The sequence below is a fragment of the Lepidochelys kempii genome, chromosome 2 (assembly GCF_965140285.1).
Source record: "Lepidochelys kempii isolate rLepKem1 chromosome 2, rLepKem1.hap1, whole genome shotgun sequence".
Lineage (NCBI taxonomy): Eukaryota > Metazoa > Chordata > Testudines > Cheloniidae > Lepidochelys > Lepidochelys kempii.
In genome coordinates this window covers 59,150,095-59,168,250 of record NC_136381.1, presented here as the reverse complement: position 1 = coordinate 59,168,250, position 18,156 = coordinate 59,150,095, and the positions used below count along the sequence as shown (strand labels likewise).

The 18,156-nt window shown below is 39.8% G+C and overlaps 1 protein-coding gene across 12 annotated transcripts in view; it reads right to left on the bottom strand.

The window, feature by feature from the left end:
* NCOA2 (nuclear receptor coactivator 2) overlaps positions 1-18,156 on the bottom strand; it is a 259,553-nt gene that overhangs the window by 218,290 nt on the left and 23,107 nt on the right. Inside the window, exons 3-4 of one of the 12 annotated variants that reach the window (XM_073330883.1) lie at positions 12,626-12,697; positions 11,991-12,072 (exon numbers count right to left, since the gene is read on the bottom strand). The exons of 10 other annotated variants lie outside the window; for them this stretch is intronic. The gene's annotated coding sequence lies outside the window, so the exon portion shown is untranslated. The remainder of the gene's footprint in view (positions 1-11,990; positions 12,073-12,625; positions 12,698-18,156) is intronic. One more of the 12 variants, XM_073330884.1, reaches the window with a different exon arrangement.

Sequence of the window (18,156 nt, the reverse complement as noted above, 5' to 3'; positions counted from 1 at the left end):
CGAACACTGCTGAAGTGGCAGAGATATTTCAGCAAGCTACCACTCATGTTGAAAGGCTACATTTTTATGATGGTTCTGTGATAAATGCCCATTAAAATTAATTAGACAGAATACAATATACGTCAGCATGAGTTATTGTCCACAGGTTGGCCAGTCTTTTTACATCAAGGTAGAGAACTGCATATTGGGTACAGAAGTCTTTGTCTGATAGTCACAATAAAGATGAGGGTGGTTGCCTAATGCATGTTAGACTTAGTCCTCCATCTCCTGGCAGGTTGGCAATGTTGACCTCCAGCCCCACGCTGTAGCTTGAAAGGTATTAGCTAAATACACATGTAGTTAATAGAAAAAAAAATACATTTCCAAGATTTCCATAGAGCCCAAAAGAGCAGAAGATTGGATCAGAGATCAGAAACTGAATACAGCTTTGAAAAAAATCAACAGAAAATTATGATTTTGGAAAGTTCCAAATATTAATACAGGAAAATATTTCCAGTTTGACAACCAATGTAGTCATGGAATAAAACACTTCCATCTTCAGTAGCTGCTAAAATAAGCACTCTTTTACGGGCTTTGACAGGGAACAGAATTCATTTCCCCTTTACAGCTGCACTGTTTCAAAGTCAGTTAAACATCTATGTGACAGCCTTACTTTCTAGAGCTTAGGCATTTACTAGATTATTTTAGCAGGACCTGACCAGAAAGCAAAGATAATGGAAGCAGGCTGGGCAGAGGAAGAAAATCCAAGTGTATTTTTCTTGAATACCTTATGAAGCATTTATTTTAGGTGTTGCCACAGAGTAATTTGTCCTGTTCATTTGTAATGTTTCTAAATACCTGCCTGGCACAAACACAACTGCACTGAAAGTAGTAAGTTCAATGGATTTGAGCCCACTTACAGAAGCAATTAATTGACAACCAGATTCTACCCTTTAATTACAATATGTCTCTAGAAATGAAGCTCAACTGATTCAAATTAAATAAAATAAACTGTATATATGGGGAAGTTACTCACCTTGCAGTAACTAAAGTTCTTCGAGATGTGTGTCCCTGTGGGTGCTCCACTCTAGGTGACGGTGCGTCCTGGCGCCATTGATCAGAGATCTTCGGTAGCAGTGCCTGATTGGGACGCACGCACTCAGTTGATATCTCCCGTCTCGTTGGAATCTTCCTGAGTGCGTGCATCCCGCACCCTCCTCAATTCCTTCTCTACCGTGGAGCGATTATACTAATACTCCAAAGTAGAGGGGAGGAGGGCGGGGAGTGGAGCACCCACAGGGACACACATCTCAAAGAACTTCAGTTGCTGCAAGGTGAGTAACTTCCCTTTCTTCTTCTTCTTCTTCGAGTGCTGTCCCTGTGGGTGCTCTACTCTAGGTGAATGTGTAGCAGTTCCCACGATGGTCGGTGGGACTTTGGAGATGCGGCTGTGAGTATTGTAGAGAGTACCATATGGCCTACCGTATGGGACTGTGGTGTCTGCCGTGGTATCTTGCGTGATAGCATAGTGCTTGGCAAACGTGTTCAGATGACCACGCAGCTGCTTTACAGATGTTAGAAATAGGTACATTATGTAGGAAGGCAACGGATGTCGACACAGCTCGAGTGGAATGAGTTCTAACGCCTTCGGGCGGTTGATGTCTTGACTGAGTGCCATCCTCTTGAAAAGTTCTTGAAATTGTTTAGTCATCCACGTTCTATGGAGGTGGAGGGAAGAGAACTCCATCTGGAGCTGATGGAGAGTCAGGGATTGGTGAGTCAGGATATGGTCTGTAGCTCATGTTCTCAGGAGGGGGTTCAGGCACTCTTGAAGTGGATGGAGCTGGAGATCGAGGCACAGAAGGAGGTAATGGTTCGGTAGAAGAGGTCTGAGGGTGACAGTGGTAGGAGGATGTGGCCAAGGGTACCACTGAGGCCAAGGTATAGGGTAGGAGAACCCAGGTGTCATCCACAGAGGGGTGAAGTAGGGAAACTGAGACTGGTGGTTGTGAGCCATGACCTGAGGCGGAAAAGGTTCCGGTGGAGGAGGAGAGGCAGGTGGGGAGAACTCCGCCTGCTGCTGTACATCAGGTTCGCTATCAGTAAAAGGCAGCCAGTTCAGGTGGGGAGAGCAGCTGTTCAAAAAATGAGCCCTGTGTGTCCAGGAGCGGGGAGTTCGGCTCAGGTGGCACTGAGAGGTCACCTTGAGTGAGAACCTGTTGCTCCTGCACCCTGGGCTGCGCTGAGCCTGGACTGTGCTCTAGCGCATTGTCAACTGAAAGCCTCACTGGTGCCCTGGGGCATGTGGAGGAGCCCTGCGGGGGTCCACTGCTGGTGCCGGGGCAGGCTCGGTGCCAACGTTCTTCCTGGCACAGGAGCAGAGCGTGCAGTCCGCACAATGACTATTTTTAGCCCGCAGGGGGTCAGTGCCGACGTTCTTGTCGGCACTGGAGCAGAGCGCGCAGTCAGCACCACGGCTATTTTTAGCACTGAAGCACTTGGTGCCGCGGAAGCCTTCCCAGTACAGGAAGTCGGGTTCCTGCCTCTGCGGGAGCCGTGGTGAGGCGCTGTGTCAGCCTGAGGCGCCTGCCTTCTGCGCTGTCAATACAGAGGGTAAGGATCTCTTTACTCTTGTTAAAGTCTCTCCTCAGAGACTGTCGGGCTTCTTGCCTCTGCTATAGAGAGGGTGAAGCCATGCTTCCAATTGACTCTGATCTGGCCGGGGAGCATGAGGGAGAGGGTTTAACTTTCCCCGTCTTCGAAGGCAGCTGCAGAGATTTTTCCATTAGTAACATTTTAAGCCGCAGGTCCCTGTCGTGACGAGCCCTGGTCTTGAGTCTTGCACAGTGAAGGCATTTTGCAGGGACGTGTGTTTCGCCAAGGCACTTCACACATCGTGAGTGCCCATCAGTCCTGGCATGGAGTCCTGACAGGAAGCACACTTGAATCCTGAAGCCCCTGGCATATTGAACTAGAAATGGCCAGGGAAAAGTGTCTCAGCGGGAGACGAGCCTGAGGCGAAAAGTTTTTTTGTTTCTGGTTTTATTTTTAAAACTAAGTAACTAAACTATGTAACTATTCTAAAGGAAGGGAAACAACTGGGATGTAACTAATAACTATTTCTATGTTCTTTGTTACTGTTTTCTACAGAAACCAGGGAAGAGAAGCAGCACTGCCCCGAGTCCCGTCTTCAGCGGAGGACGGTTGAGAAGGAACTGAGGAGCATGTGGGATGCACGCACTCAGGAAGATTCCAATGAGACGGGAGATACCAACTGAGTGCGTGGGTCCCGACCAGGCACTGCTACTGAAGATCTCCAATCAACAGTGCCAGGACGCACCGTCACCTAGATTGGAGCACCCACAGGGACAGCACTTGAAGAAGAAGTATTACATATTAGATATTTATCTCTACTCCACTTGCTACTAGCCATTGCCTTCTGGTTAAAGGACAGGTCTAGGAGTCAGACAATCTGAGTTCTGGTCCCATCTCTGCAACAGACTTTCCTATGTAACCTTGTGCAAGTTGTTTAAAAGCAAGGATATTTCCCTACTTCATAGGGTTGTAGTGAGGTTAATTAATATTTGTCAGACATTCATGTACTTCAGAGATAAGCACCACAAGAAATGCCACCAAATAAAAATATATCTAAATATTTTGGAGGAATCATAGGCCAAAACGAATGATGATGGTTTCTACAGGCTACTAACAACTATAAGATCCTGGAAAAAAAGACACTGAAAATGACTATAACTAAGGGTTCCCAAACTGTGATCCATGGATCATCCGCTGGTGTTCTGGGGAAAGCTATTGGTCACATGATGCTGACTCTCCTTATTTGCAAAATTGCATTAAAAAGAAAATTAAAAATATATCATGAACACTTTCCTATTACTATTTCTCCATGTAAGCAGTTGCTGTAGTTGTCACAGGGACATTATGAGAGCATGAAGAGGAGGAGGTAGGCCTATAAGACAACTTCTACTAAAATATGTCCACACTACTATCCAATCAGTGTTAGACTGACCCATTCCTCTTGTTATGTCTAACCACTGCCTATAAAAACCATACTGAACTGTATTGTAGAACTTTCCATTTGTACTTCAGTATATACCTTATTGTTCCTATGCACACTATATCAGAGCTTGTAATTGCTAAATTGTTTCTGAAGAGGAAACTTGATATTCTATAAGTTAGCTATTTGTCTACTCATTCATTTAAATGTGTCTGTATAAATACAAGCCAAGAAACTATAGCCATAGTACTGACTAAGTTACTAAACATCTATGGCTTTAGAAATAGCAGCTAGCAAAACCAAAGTGCGTGTGTATGTGAACAGCCTGGGTAGATTAGAGTATTTAAGTGCTCATTTTTTCTGACCTGAAACCTCGCATTGAGCCAAGACAAAGAAAGCCTGGCGGTTTTATAGTCACATAATTTGGCACAACTATCAAGTCTTTATTCAGAACAACTCCAGGTCTCGGCCAACACTGAGAATGACCCACCTCTCACCTAAAAGGGACACATCAGGGATATGGATACGTTGGCATGAAGGACGGATCAATTATCAAGACAAAATTCATCTACCAAGAATAATGAAATCATTCTTCTTCACACTCCTGGAGTAGCTTTGATCCGAGGATTTCCAAGGTGTTTTACAATTGTAATGAAGTAAGCCTCATAACACCCCTTTGTAGTAGGTACTTATATAGTGAGCCCTACCAAATTCACGTCTGTGGAAAAAAAAACGTTACAGATGCTAAAATCTGGTCTCCCCCTGTGAAATCTGGCTATTGTAGATGGGGGGGGCCACACTTGCCATAGGATTGCCACATTTGCTTCTGAGCAGCGTGCGGCTGCTGGCCAGGAGCTCAGCCCTGAAGGCACCGCCATCAGCCTGCAGTGGCGCAGAAGTGAGGGTGGCATGGTATCGCATTGCCACCCTTACTTCTGCGCCATCACCAGCAGCAGCTTGCTGCATCCAGGGGAGGTTCCTGGAGGTGGGAGCATAGAGCCCAGTGCATGGTAGGGGCCCTTTGGTGGGGTGCCCTCAGCCCTGCCCCTTCCCAGCTCCAGGCTCAGCACCCACAGGTTAAAGGGCTGGCTGGAGGGGGATGACTACAGAGCCCTGGGCAGTCACCCACCATAAGGCCACCCCTCCCTCCCGCCAAAAGTGACAACCCCCCCCATACCATGCCACCCCTCACTTCTGTGCTGCTGCTGGTGGCAACACTGCCTTCAGAGCTGGGTTCCCAGCCAGCAGCTCCCGCTGTCCAGTTCTGAAGGCAGCACCACTGCCAACAGCAGCACAGAAGTAAGGATGGCAATACTGCAACCTCCCTACACTAGCCTTGCAATCCTTGACAATCCCCTTTAGGGCGGGTACCCCCACGGTTTCAACACTGTGAAATTTTCAGATTTAAATATCTGAAACGGTGAACTTTACTATTTTAAAAATCCTACAACCATGCAATTGACCAAAATGGACTGTGAATTTGGTAGGGCCCTACTTATATAGTTAGGGTTTAGGTGGCATTCAGGGTTTTGGCTTGGATCTAAAAATCCCAGAACCTGACGACCTGAGAGATCACCTTTCTCCCAGGCCACCCTACCGGAATTGAGGGCAGCACCTGAGCTTTCCTTTCTGAGAGGGGAAATAAGGTGGCGGCAGGTTAGGTATTCTGCACAAAGGCCTTTCATCTCTGGAACTCATTTCTACTCTTGATCCAAAATAGCCTTAATCGCTGCACTTTCAGGGCGTATATTTGGCAGGGCTCCTGCAGAGAGGTAAAGGCATGTAGAGTGGGATGGGGTACACCCTGCTGTGGTATTTACTGGCCAGAATGTTAAATTTTTTTTTAAAAAAAAATCTGCTACACTATTCCTACTCTGGCACCATTATTTTCAGTAAATAATGGTAGCCCCAGCAATTGCAAGATATCTAGTTTGATGTTAAAAGCAGCCCAATTGTTCAGCCCCAGAAATACTTCAAACACAAGCTCACGAGCCTGCTTACTTCTGCTACAACTGACTAACCTTACTACAGCATCTACATTTCCCCAAAGCAGACAGAGGATTTCTTGTGAATGAATTGAAATAAATTTTAAAATTAGCATTTGATGAGAATATTGTAAAGAATGCTGTACATTTTGTTTTTAAAATCTTTGTTCAATAATGTTATTAAAATGCTTTCCCCCTCTCTAAGAAAGCATGGAAAAGTAAAAGTAAGATTTTTAAACTCTCCAAGAAATTGGTGATTGTACTCTATTTCACCTACTTTCCCCTCACAAAAAAACAAAACAGAACAAAAAAAACCTCTGAGGTCAGGCCTCTAACTTTGATAGCTGTCACCAGTTACAAAAAACAAACCAAGCCCAACCCATCAAATATATATTTAATTAAAAAACTGAAGTATTTGGGCCTTATTTTTGTGTAGTAGTTTATACTTTTACATTTTTGTAAATTATTTTTGAAACAGCAGTAAGTTACAATAATTATATGGTAAATTAAAAACGGTAACCAAAGTTATTAAAAACTGAAATCTTAACTGAAATAAATGCATCTGATATGTGATAAAATGATAATGAAACTACTGCAGGATGAGCTATGCTCCTAGCAGCGCTGGAGCTCAGCCCACAACTCATTTCAAAACTTATGTTAAAAAAAACTTCTGATGTTTCTTAATATCTGCAATGCACAGCACACAGCTTGTCTCCACTCAATAATCCTAAAGAGATGCTAAGAGCAGTTAAAATGATTTATTCCATAAGATTTTCATTGTATTAATTTATACTTTATGACATCAGAAACCATAGATGTTCAAAAATGCAATTTTATTTGTAACAAAGATATACGTAGCCTGCTAAAACATGGACTAAGTATGTTATGTATCTTTTAAAGGCAATCTGCAATGGAACTGTCTCTCCCACCAAAAAAACTCCCCACTGAGTATTATGCACTGAATGTCCAACATAAACAGAATAAAAGGTAGAGTTCGTTAGGGGGGAAAAGTTAGATTTAAAGTTGCAAGCTCAAGATAATAATGGCTGAGTGCTCCTCTTACTTTGTTCATGTGGGATACTGAGCATTTTCAGCATTTTACATTTTCAGATTAACTTTAAAATGTTTATACAGGTTAAACACTACGTATATAAATATGCAGAATGCTTGGGGTTTCCTTCTTTAGTCAAAATGCAGAACTTATGTATGTTCCATAATCTTCATATCATACAATAATTTAGGAATTTAAGGTATACCATTAACTTAAAATCTATTTTTCTAAAAAATGAGTTAAAATTAATTGCAAGTACACTACCACCTGTCTGATCCTCCAGTCAATTTATGTGGTTTAATAATCATTTTCTTTTAAACAAAAAAAAAAGTTTCCTTTGTTGAAGCCTGAAGGATACACACGAATAAGAGTAAGCTAAGGGCATGTCTACACTTATGTCCGAAGCGATCGATTCCGGGGACGGTGGAGGGGGGTTGTCGATTTATCGCATCTTCACTATACGTGATAAATCGACCGCTGAGCGCTCTCCTGTCGGCTCCAGTACTCCACCGGAGCGAGAAGCATAGGCAGAGTCAACGGGGGAGCATCAGCAGTCGACCTACCGCAGTGAAGACACCGCAGCAGATAGATCTAAGTATGTTGACTTCAGCTACGTTATTCACGTATTGCGTAACTTAGATCAATTTTCTCCCCCAGCGTAGACCAGGCCTCGCTTACTATACATGTACAAAGGAAGTAGTGAAACTGACCATACGCAAAGTGAAAGCTAATACACAAAGTAAACAAAAACAACAACAAAATTAGTAGAATTTAGAAATTAAGGTGTTACTTGTAACAAATAGTAAAATTAAAAATAAAAACCCTTGGTGTGTTTTTTTTAAAGCTGAAAGTATCTCTTCAAAAACAAGCCCCGTTTATGAAAATCCTTACTCACTAATCAAGTAACAGTCTCATTTTAAAATAACATTTCCTACATGGGACTTTACTAAGAGACTATATATGCAGGCTGGGAAGGATTAAATTTTTATTGGTAAATATCAATAAATATCAATTTCAGCATACACACAGCAACCAATGAAAAAATATTTCCATTGATGATAACTGATAATTTACATACAGGCAAATGCTACTTGAGAAAAATGTGACTTGAGAAATTTTTAGAGTTTGATTTAAAGATATTTACTTGGTATATTGTAACGTGTGACATTGACCATTTGTGTTAACAGCTATAAAGGATTAACTTTTTGAATCTCAACATCTACTGTCATTAAATAATTGTCTGACCTCTTCCCCTCCTGCATAAATTCCCACAACTGTGGGTATTTAAGTCAACAAAAACTGAAAAACAATTCACCCATAATTTTGCACAACTGAAAATTTAAATTGATAAATATTGAAAAAAGCTTAAAAAACAAACATCATTATCCATCCTTTATTTAAAAAAAAAAATCCAATTCTGCCAAGCCCGTACATATATATTACCTATAGTAACTTACAGATATCCCATTTTTCTTGAGCTGAGAAAGACTGCATTGTATTTTTCCCCCCACTCGAGAACTTCCAAGTGCATTTTGTTTCCTGACCTACAGGGCCCTAAAACAAATAAAATAATTCTACAGAGGATTCAGAGAGTTTAACCCAATACTAAAGTGCTAAAGTAGAATTTCAGAGAGTACTTCCAGAAAGACAATTTCACATTTAACAGGAGATGGAAGTCTAAATCTACCTACTTGATGTTTTATCTAACAGTGTAAGCAAGCAAAATTACAGTTGACTCAAAACAATTTAGAATGATTCTCATTTAATAATTTGGCAGGAGCCCATTGATCACAGGCTTAGCTGGTAAACTCCCTCCAAGACTTTTGAAAATTCCACTACTTCATGTCCTGCACACCTAATTGAAAATATGGCCTCTTATTTGACTAGTGTTTTCTGAAATGGAAAGTAAAAATGAGTAATTGTTCTGTGCACCTATATAAACCCAAACACCATAAAATCTGAGCAGTCCACAAACAGAAATGAATGTATCCTTACACCCAGCCATGTAAAAAATATAAGCCTCATTTTATAGATGGACAACTGAGGCATAGATGGTTGAAATGACTTGCCCAAGGTCACACAGGGAGTCTACAGCAAAACTGGGAGCTGATAACTGATCTCTTGACTTCCTAGTCAGTGCCTAAAGCACAAGGCCATCCTTTCTCCCTAGGGCTACATCCCTTCCCTAACTCCTTTGGATGTAATTATACATATAGGACAATTTTATGGGATTAAATGTGATTTCTACCACAAATTCAAATGTCATTTTAGAGTTAAACTCTCAAATTCTTAACTATTTCTCTATCTGGTTGGCTGCCACCTTACTGGAGTTGTTTGTTGATGATGGTGCACTCCTAGACACTAAAAAGGCCAACAGAACAAATTTTCATAGTTGGCTACCAACAAGTTTGCAAAAAGGTACTCAACTGGTCGTTGAGTATTCAGCACAGGAGTAGCTTGAGCTTGTGGCATCAGTAAAGAGCTACTGGAGCCCATCACTAGGTGTTATATATAAGATACAAAATTAGCAGATACTATGAATGAAGCAACATGAAAAAATAGTCAGTTGCTTATGTATGTCAGCTCATCTCAGATAAACAAAACTTAGTTTTGTGGAAAAATTATATGTGGTTTTATTTGGTTTGTTTGGGGTTTGTTTGTTTGGAAAAAAAAACAGAAATTTTCAATTATAAAAATTCAAAAAAGATTCTTAACTGACCCTATGTATATTATATGCTCACACAAAACCCTATGCTGCGCTATTTCACTCAGCTTCTACTTCCCCGCAAGATATTGTCACTATTACAAAACAACTAGGGCTATCGATTAAATCACAGTTAACTCACACAATTAACTCAAAAAAATTATCACGATTCATCGCAGTTTTAATCGCACTGTTCAGCAGTAGAATACCAAGTGAAATTTATAAAATGTTTTTGGATGTTTTTCTACATTTTCAAATATATTGATTTCAATTACAACACAGAATACAAAGTATATAGTGCTCACTTTATATTATTATTTTTGATTACTAATATTTGACCTCTAAAAAGGATAAACAAAAGAAATAGTATTTTTCAATTCACCTCATACAAATACTGTAGTGCAATCTCTGTCATGAAAGTGCAACTTACGAATGTAGATTGTTTTGCTTTTGAGTGCATTTATGTAACAAAAAAAATGTAAAACTTTAGAGCCTAAAAGTCCACTCAGTCCTACTTTTTTATTCAGCCAATCACTAAGAGAAACAAGTTTGTTTACATTTATGGGACATAATGCTGCCTGAAATTATTATTTACAATATCACCTGAAAGCGAGAACAGACGTTCACACTTTTGTAGCCGGCACTGCAAGATATTTAGGTGCCAGATATGCTAAACATTTGTATGCCCCTTCATGCTTCAGCCACCATTCCAGGGAAAATGCTTCCATACAAGCAGTGGCGGATGATAACCCAGCATGTGTTGTTTGTTTTAAGAACACTTTCACTGCAGATTTGACAAAACACAAAGAAGGTACCAGTGTGAGATTTCTAAAGATAGCTACGGCACTTGACCCAAGATTTAAGAATCTGAAGTGCCTTCCAAAATCTGAGAGAGACAAGGTGTCCACAGAAGTCTTAAAAGAGCAACACTCTGATGCGGAAACTACAGTACCCGAACTACCAAAGAAGAAAAAAAAAATCAACCTTCAGCTGGTGTCATCTGACTCAGATGATGAAAATGAACATGTGGCAGTCCGCACTGCTTTGAACTGTTATCAAGCAGAACCCGTCACCAGCATGGACGCCTGTCCTCTGGAATGATGGCTGAAGCGTGAAGGAACATATGAATTTTTAGCGCATCTGGCATATACAAGGCTGGCTACAACAGTGCCAAGCGAACACCTGTTCTCACTTTCAGGTGACATTATAAACAAGAAGTAGGCAACATTATCTCCTGCATATGTAAACAAACTTGACTGGCTGAACAAGAAGTAAGTCTGAGTGGACTTATCGGCTCTAAAGTTTTACATTGTTTTGTTTGTGAGTGCAGGTTTTTTTTCACATAATTCTGCACTTATAAATTCAACTTTCATGATAAAGAGATTGTATGACAGTACTTGCAATGGGGAATTGAAAAATACTATTTTTTTTACAGTGCAAATATTTGTAATAAAAATGAATATAAACTGAGCACTGTACACTTTGTATTCTGTGTTGCAATTGAAATCAATATATTTGAAAATGTAGAAAACATCCAAAAATATGGAAATAAATGGTATTCTATTATTGTTTAGCAACGTGATTAATCACCATTAATTTTTTTAATTGCTTGACAGCCCTAAAAACAACAATTTTCCTTATTAACCGCTTCCTTGTCAGCAACAAGCAAAATCAATAAAAATACAGCAAAAATCTCTTCTGTAAATTCAACTAATGCAAATCAGAGAGTATTTTCAATTAGGAGTGCTACAGAACATCTCTTCTACACTGCTGATAGCAAGTTTACACTTTTTTGGGGGGAGGGTGGGGGGGTGGTGGAAGGTTCCTTTATTCCCCTTTTGAAATCCAATCCTGGTAAAAAGGTGGAGTTTTTTTCCTTTTCCTAAGCAAACTCTAAAAGAGTAGGTGATGATCCTCTTTCAATTACAGCAGCATAACTTCAGTGGAATTATTCTGTGTTTGCACAGCGTAACAGAACATAATATGGTTCATATGTCCAAATTATCACTCGATTTATAAACCTATTTTTTCACAAAATTAAAATAGTAAAAGTAGTATAAAGATCATGTCAACATCAGTAGAAGTGTATTAATTTTTCATTACATTTTAAAAGAACTTTTCAGCTTTTTTTTAAAAAAAGCGTAACTGTATTCCTCACTTTGCTATGTACATAGTCGAAAGCTCACATTGTTGCTTTTCCCCAGGTTTTCTGTGCTAGTGACACATCTAACTACATGTTACTCTGATCTTACTTACACAATTCTTTTAGGTCTTCGAGATGTTTGAAGCAATCACTGTTTACACTGACTTGATCGAAGAGTGTCAAATGGAGAAGCCACTATGTAAAAACATCCACAATGCATTAATAACAATGGGAAATTCTTTTATATTAAAACACTTGTAGTCAAATGTATTCAATTTCTATTACTAGTTATGGACAATTTAAGTGGCTGATATGAAGAGTTCACAACCATGGAGCAATCTGTTCAGACCCACCCACCACCTCTCTACTAATTTTTGTGTAGATACATATTTTGTCACAGAAACTTTGTGGAACGATGATAATCAATGGGACATGGTAATACCAGAGTACACAATATACAGGACTGAAAGAGTAGGTCATGCTGTGGGGGAGTGGCATTATATGTGAAAGAAAGCACAGAGTAAAATATAGTAAAAATCTTTGATTAATCAAACTGCCACTGATATGGATACGAATTCCATGCTTGAACAGTTAAGAGTATAGCTACAGGAATATACTACTGACCACCTGACCAGGATGGTGACAGAGACTGTGAAATGCTCAGGTAGATTAGAAAGGCTACAAAAATAGAAAACCCAATAATAATGGGGGATTTTAACTATCTCCAGATTGACTGAGAACATGTCACCTCAGGATGGGATGCAGAGATAAAATTTCTAGGTAACCATTAATGACTGCTTCTTGGAGCAGCTCCTGGAACCTATAAGGGGAGAAGAAATTCTTGCTTTAGTCCTAAGTAGTGCACAGGATCTGGTCCAAGAGGTGAATATAGCCAAACCGCTCAGTAATGACAATCATAATGTAATTAAATGTAACATCATTGTAGGAGGGGAAATACCAAAGAAACCCACTACAGTAATATTTAACTTAAAAAAATGGAACTACACAAAAATGAGGAAGCTAGTTAAATAGAAACTAAAAGGAATAGGAACAAGAGTGAAATGCCTGCAAGCTGCATGGAAACTATTTTAAAACACCATAATATATGCGCAAACTAAATGTATACCCCAAATAAAAAACAAAAACAAAAACAAAAAAACAGTAAGAGGGCCAAAAAATGCCACCATAGCTAAACAACAAGAATAAAAGAGGCTGTTAGAGGAAAAAAGGCATAGTTTAAAAACCGGAAGTCAGATCCTACTGAGGAAAATAGAAAGCATAAATTCTGGCAAGCGGAATGTAAAAGTGTGATTAGGCAGGCCAAAAGAGAATCTGAAGAGCAACTAGCAAAAGACAAAAACCAAAAACAACAAAATTTGTTTTTAGTATCTCAAAAGCAGGAAACCTGCCAAACAATCAGTGTGGCTATTGGATGGTCAAGATGCTAAAGGAGCACTTAAGGAAAACAATGTTGCTGTGGAGAGACTAAATGAATTCTCTGCATCAATCTTCACTGCAGAGGATGTGAGGGAGATTCCCAAAGCTAAAGCATTCTTTTAAGGTGACAAATCTGATGAACTGTTGCTGATGGAAATGTCAGAGGAAGTTTTGGAACACACTGATGAATAAGAGTAATAAAATCACCGGGAGCAGATGGTATTCACCCAAGAAGTCGGAAAGAACTTAAATATGAAATTGCAGAACTACTAATTGTGGTACATGATCTAGCGCTTAAATCAGCCTCTGTACCAGATGACTGGAGAATAGGTAATGTAACACCAATTTTTTTAAATGGGCTCCAGAGGCAATCCTGGGGATTACAGGCCAGTAATCCTATTTTCAGTATGAGGCAAATTGGTTGAAACAATAGTAAAGAACAAAATTATCAGACATGTAGATGAACCCAATTTTCTGGGAAGCAGCAACACTGCTTTTACAAAGGGAAATCATGCCTGACCAATCTATTAGAATTCTTTGAAGGGGTCAATAAACGTGGACAAGGGTTATCCAATGGCAAGGTCCCGCAATAAAGGCTCTTAAGCAAAGTAAGCAGTCATGGGATAAGAGGGAAGGTCCTCTCATAGATCAGTAACTGGTTAAAAAGACAGGAAACAAAGGGTGGGAATAAATGGTCAATTTTCACAGTGGAGAGAGGTAAATAGAATGATCCCTCTAGGATCTGTACTGGGACTGTTCAACATATTCATAAATGATCTGGGTAGAGAAGTAAACAACGAAGTAGCAAAGTTTGCAGATGATACTAAATTACTCCAGATCATTAAGTCCAAAGTTGACTGCGAAGAGTAGCACAGGGATCTCACAAAACTGGGTGATGGAGCAACAAAATGACAGAGGAAAACTGTTGTTGATAAATGCAAAATAATGCATATTGAAAAACATAGTCTCAACTATACGTACAAAATGATGGGGTCTAAATTAGCCGTTACCACTCAAAAAAGATCTTGGAATCATTGTGGCTAGTTCTCTGAAAACATCTGCTCAACGTGCAGGAGCAGTCAGGAAAGCTAACAGAACGACAGAATGTTAGAAGCATTAGGAAGAAGACAGAGGAGACAGGAAATATCATAATGCCACTATAAATCCACGGTACCCCCACATCTTGAACGTCGTTCTGGTTGACCATCTCAAAAAAGATATATTAGAATTGGGAAAAGTTCAGAGAAGGGCAACAAACATGGCTGGGCGTATGGAACAGCTTCCATACGAGAAGAAATTAAAAAGACTGAGACTGTTTATCTTAGAAAATAGACAACCGGGAGGTGGGGCAGGAGAGAATATGATGGAAGTCAATAAAATCATGAATGGTGTGAAGAAAGTGAATTGGGAATTGTTACTCCTTCACATAACAGAAGAACCAGGGGTCCTCCAATGAAATTAAACACACAGGAGGTTTTAAACAAAATATAAGGAAGTACTTCTTCACACAACACACATTCAACTTGTGGAACTTGTTTTCAGGGGTTGTTGTGAAGGCCAAAAGCGTAACTGGGTTCAAAAAAGAATTAGATAAGTTCATGGAGAATACGTCCACCAATGGCCATTAACCAAAATAGTCAAGGGCACAACCCCATGCTCTGGGTGTCCCTAAATCTCTGACTGCCATATGCTAGGATTGAACAAAAAGGGATGGATCAATCAATAATTACCCTATTCTGTTCATTCCATTTGAAACATATCAAGAATTATAACATTCATAAACCAGTCGGAGAACACTTCAATCTCTCTGGTCACGCAATCACAGACATGAAGGTCGCTATCTTAAAACAAAAGAACTTCAAATCCAGACTCCAGCGAGAAACTGCTGAATTGGAATTCATTTGCAAATTGGATACTATTAATTTAGGCTTAAATAGAGACTGGGAGTGGCTAAGTCATTATGCAAGGTAGCCTGTTTCCTCTTGTTTTTTCCTACCCCCCCCCCACAGATGTTCTGGTTTAACTTGGATTTAAACTTGAAGAGTGGTCAGTTTGGATGAGCTATTACCAGCAGGAGAGTGAGTTTGTGTGTGTATGGGGGTGGGGAGGATGTGAGAAAACCTGGATTTGTGCAGGAAATAGCCCAACTTGATTGTCATGCACATTGTGTAAAGAGTTGTCACTTTGGATGGGCTATCACCAGCAGGAGAGTGAATTTGTGTGGGGGGGTGGAGGGTGAGAAAACCTGGATTTGTGCTGGAAATGGCCCACCTGATGCTCACTTTAGATAAGCTATTACCAGCAGGACAGTGGGGTGGGAGTAGGTATTGTTTCATATTCTCTGTGTATATATAAAGCCTGCTGCAGTTTCCATGATATGCATCTGAGGAAGTGAGCTGTAGCTCACGAAAGCTTATGCTCTAATAAATTGGTTAGTCTCTAAGGTGCCACAAGTACTCCTTTTCTTTTTGCAACCACTGTCAGACACAGGATACTGGGCTAGATGGACCATTGGTCTGATGGACTATTGGTTAGTCTTATGTTTTGAATGTTTTAACACTGTGTGAAATTTCACACCCATTGGTCACTTTTTTCTAGAGAAAAACAGTATTTATGCATTTCAAGCCCACTCAGAATTCAACCCTAACTACAGAGTTGTTACCAGGCACTTCCCTAATACAGTCCCTGCCCCACAGCACTTACCATTTCAATAGATAAAGAAAGATGGGAGAAAGGGAGTCATCCCCCTTTTACACGTGAGAAAACCTGTGGCAGATCAAGTAACTGAACTCAGATCTTATAAATCCAAGCCCAATGCTTTAGCCATTGGATCATCACTCCTCTCCTGGTTCAAAATTAAGGTGTGTCTACTGGAGCACTAAAATACCATTAGGAAGAGAACCACATTTTAGCCTGTTCTTGTTGGCAAGGTGCTCGTATGGTTATCCTCACCATTGGTGGTCAAGGATGAACTGATTTGCTGGCTAATGACCCTCCAAAACTATTTTACATACTTCTAGACTGGTCATCACTGTAGCTTCTAAGCACAAAATAAAAGGCCAGATGTAGTACCTTACTGCAATAAAAGTACCAAACAATGACAGAGGGGCAGAATACGGCCCATAGTAATAAAACTAGTTTAGTGCTGTCCAGAAAGTGACTTCAGAATGAATGCTTCTCCCCCCACCCAGGATACTGCAGGCTTTTTAAAGCAGATTTATAATATACATGTACTATCTACACTTCGTGTGTATGAATATCAGTATTTCTCACCTTTGTTTATGGTGGGAAGGCAACGGCATGATTTTGTAAAACAGTTTTAACACAGTTTGTCCAGTCCACAACAGCAGAGAAAGTTACTTCATATTATCTACTAGCCAGAACCATATTTAAAACAAATTTCAACACAGCTGTAGATAGAAAGGAAAGCTACCACTCAATCACCTCTTGTACAATTGTGTAACACTGCTTTAGCCAATCATTTAAATTATTTGAAAGGAGAGAAATAACTCAGGAATTTTACAAAAAAGTCAGAGCCAGTTTGCAGGTTTTCAATGGAACCATTATATTTTTAAAGTCCTTTTAGAGCTAAGTATCTTTATTTTTTTTAAATGAAAGATTAAAGGAATTTAATTTACATAGTAGAAGTATTTCCCTCCCTTCCTGCAGATATGATTCGTGGAACTCTATGCTATTTTGATGAAGAGTTTCAGGGGAGGGAAAGGATGGGAAGAAGATGAGCTAAACATTTGAAAAGGGGAACTTCTAAAAGTGTAAACTAAAATCTGGTATTTGAGCAACATGCCAGTCATAAATGGCTACAGACATACTACTCAAGCTTTAGAAAATACACTCCTATGATCAGCTTCCTTAAAATCCCAGAGGAATTATTTTGGTCAAGTACATGGGAACCTAGAAAAATGTTTAAATGATTAAGGTATAATTAACTTCTTTTTAAAGCCCTGGTCTACACTACGAATTTATATTAGTCCAATTACATCACTCAGGGATATGGAAAATCCACACCGCTGAGTGATGCAATTATACCAACTGAACTCTTGGTGTAGACAGCACTATGTTGACACAAGGAGCTTCTCCTGTCGCTGTAGCTACTGCCTCTCAGGGAGGTACAGTACCTACAATGATGCAAGAAGCTCTACCATCGGCACAGGTAGCATCTTCACTAACCACTGCAGCTCTGCAAGTGTGGACAAGCCCAAAGCGGATAAGACTTTAGTGATGATAGTTCATTTTGAAACTGGATACAGAAATAAACGTTGGCTTTATTAAAAAGAAGTTGTATAACTTTTCACAATAAATCTTTTCATATAAAAAATAATGAGGTTGCAATGGCACTTTGCCAGATATTAGCTTAATAAACTTGACATTCGCTTGGTACTTTAGCCAGTAAAGTTAGTTTTCTGTTTGAGTATCAGCTACTTTAATGCTCGGGCATTGTGGCATCATTACAAAAATAGAAATTCAACCACATTAACATACAGACATGTGTCTGTGGATCTTTAATTTTCTGTACTGTAAAGCTGCCAGATAAACAGATTAGTAGAATTCAATTTTCAGAAAACCAAGGCAAAATCTACTGGCCTTGATCCAAGTTATCCGTGTCATTGTCAAGCCCTATATTTAATTAATACTATTTACTGTCAAGATCTGAGTTGGGTAGATCTTTCACCAGCCTCAATTTGGAGGTTAAGGGCAGGCAGTGAGGAATATTTGCCTGAGTAAATGCATGTCATCTTCCTTGATGATACAAGTGCTCAGCTGTCCTGTTCTTGACCCCTGTAGCATTCCCAGGCTCTAACACTGATGACACAGTGCAATCAA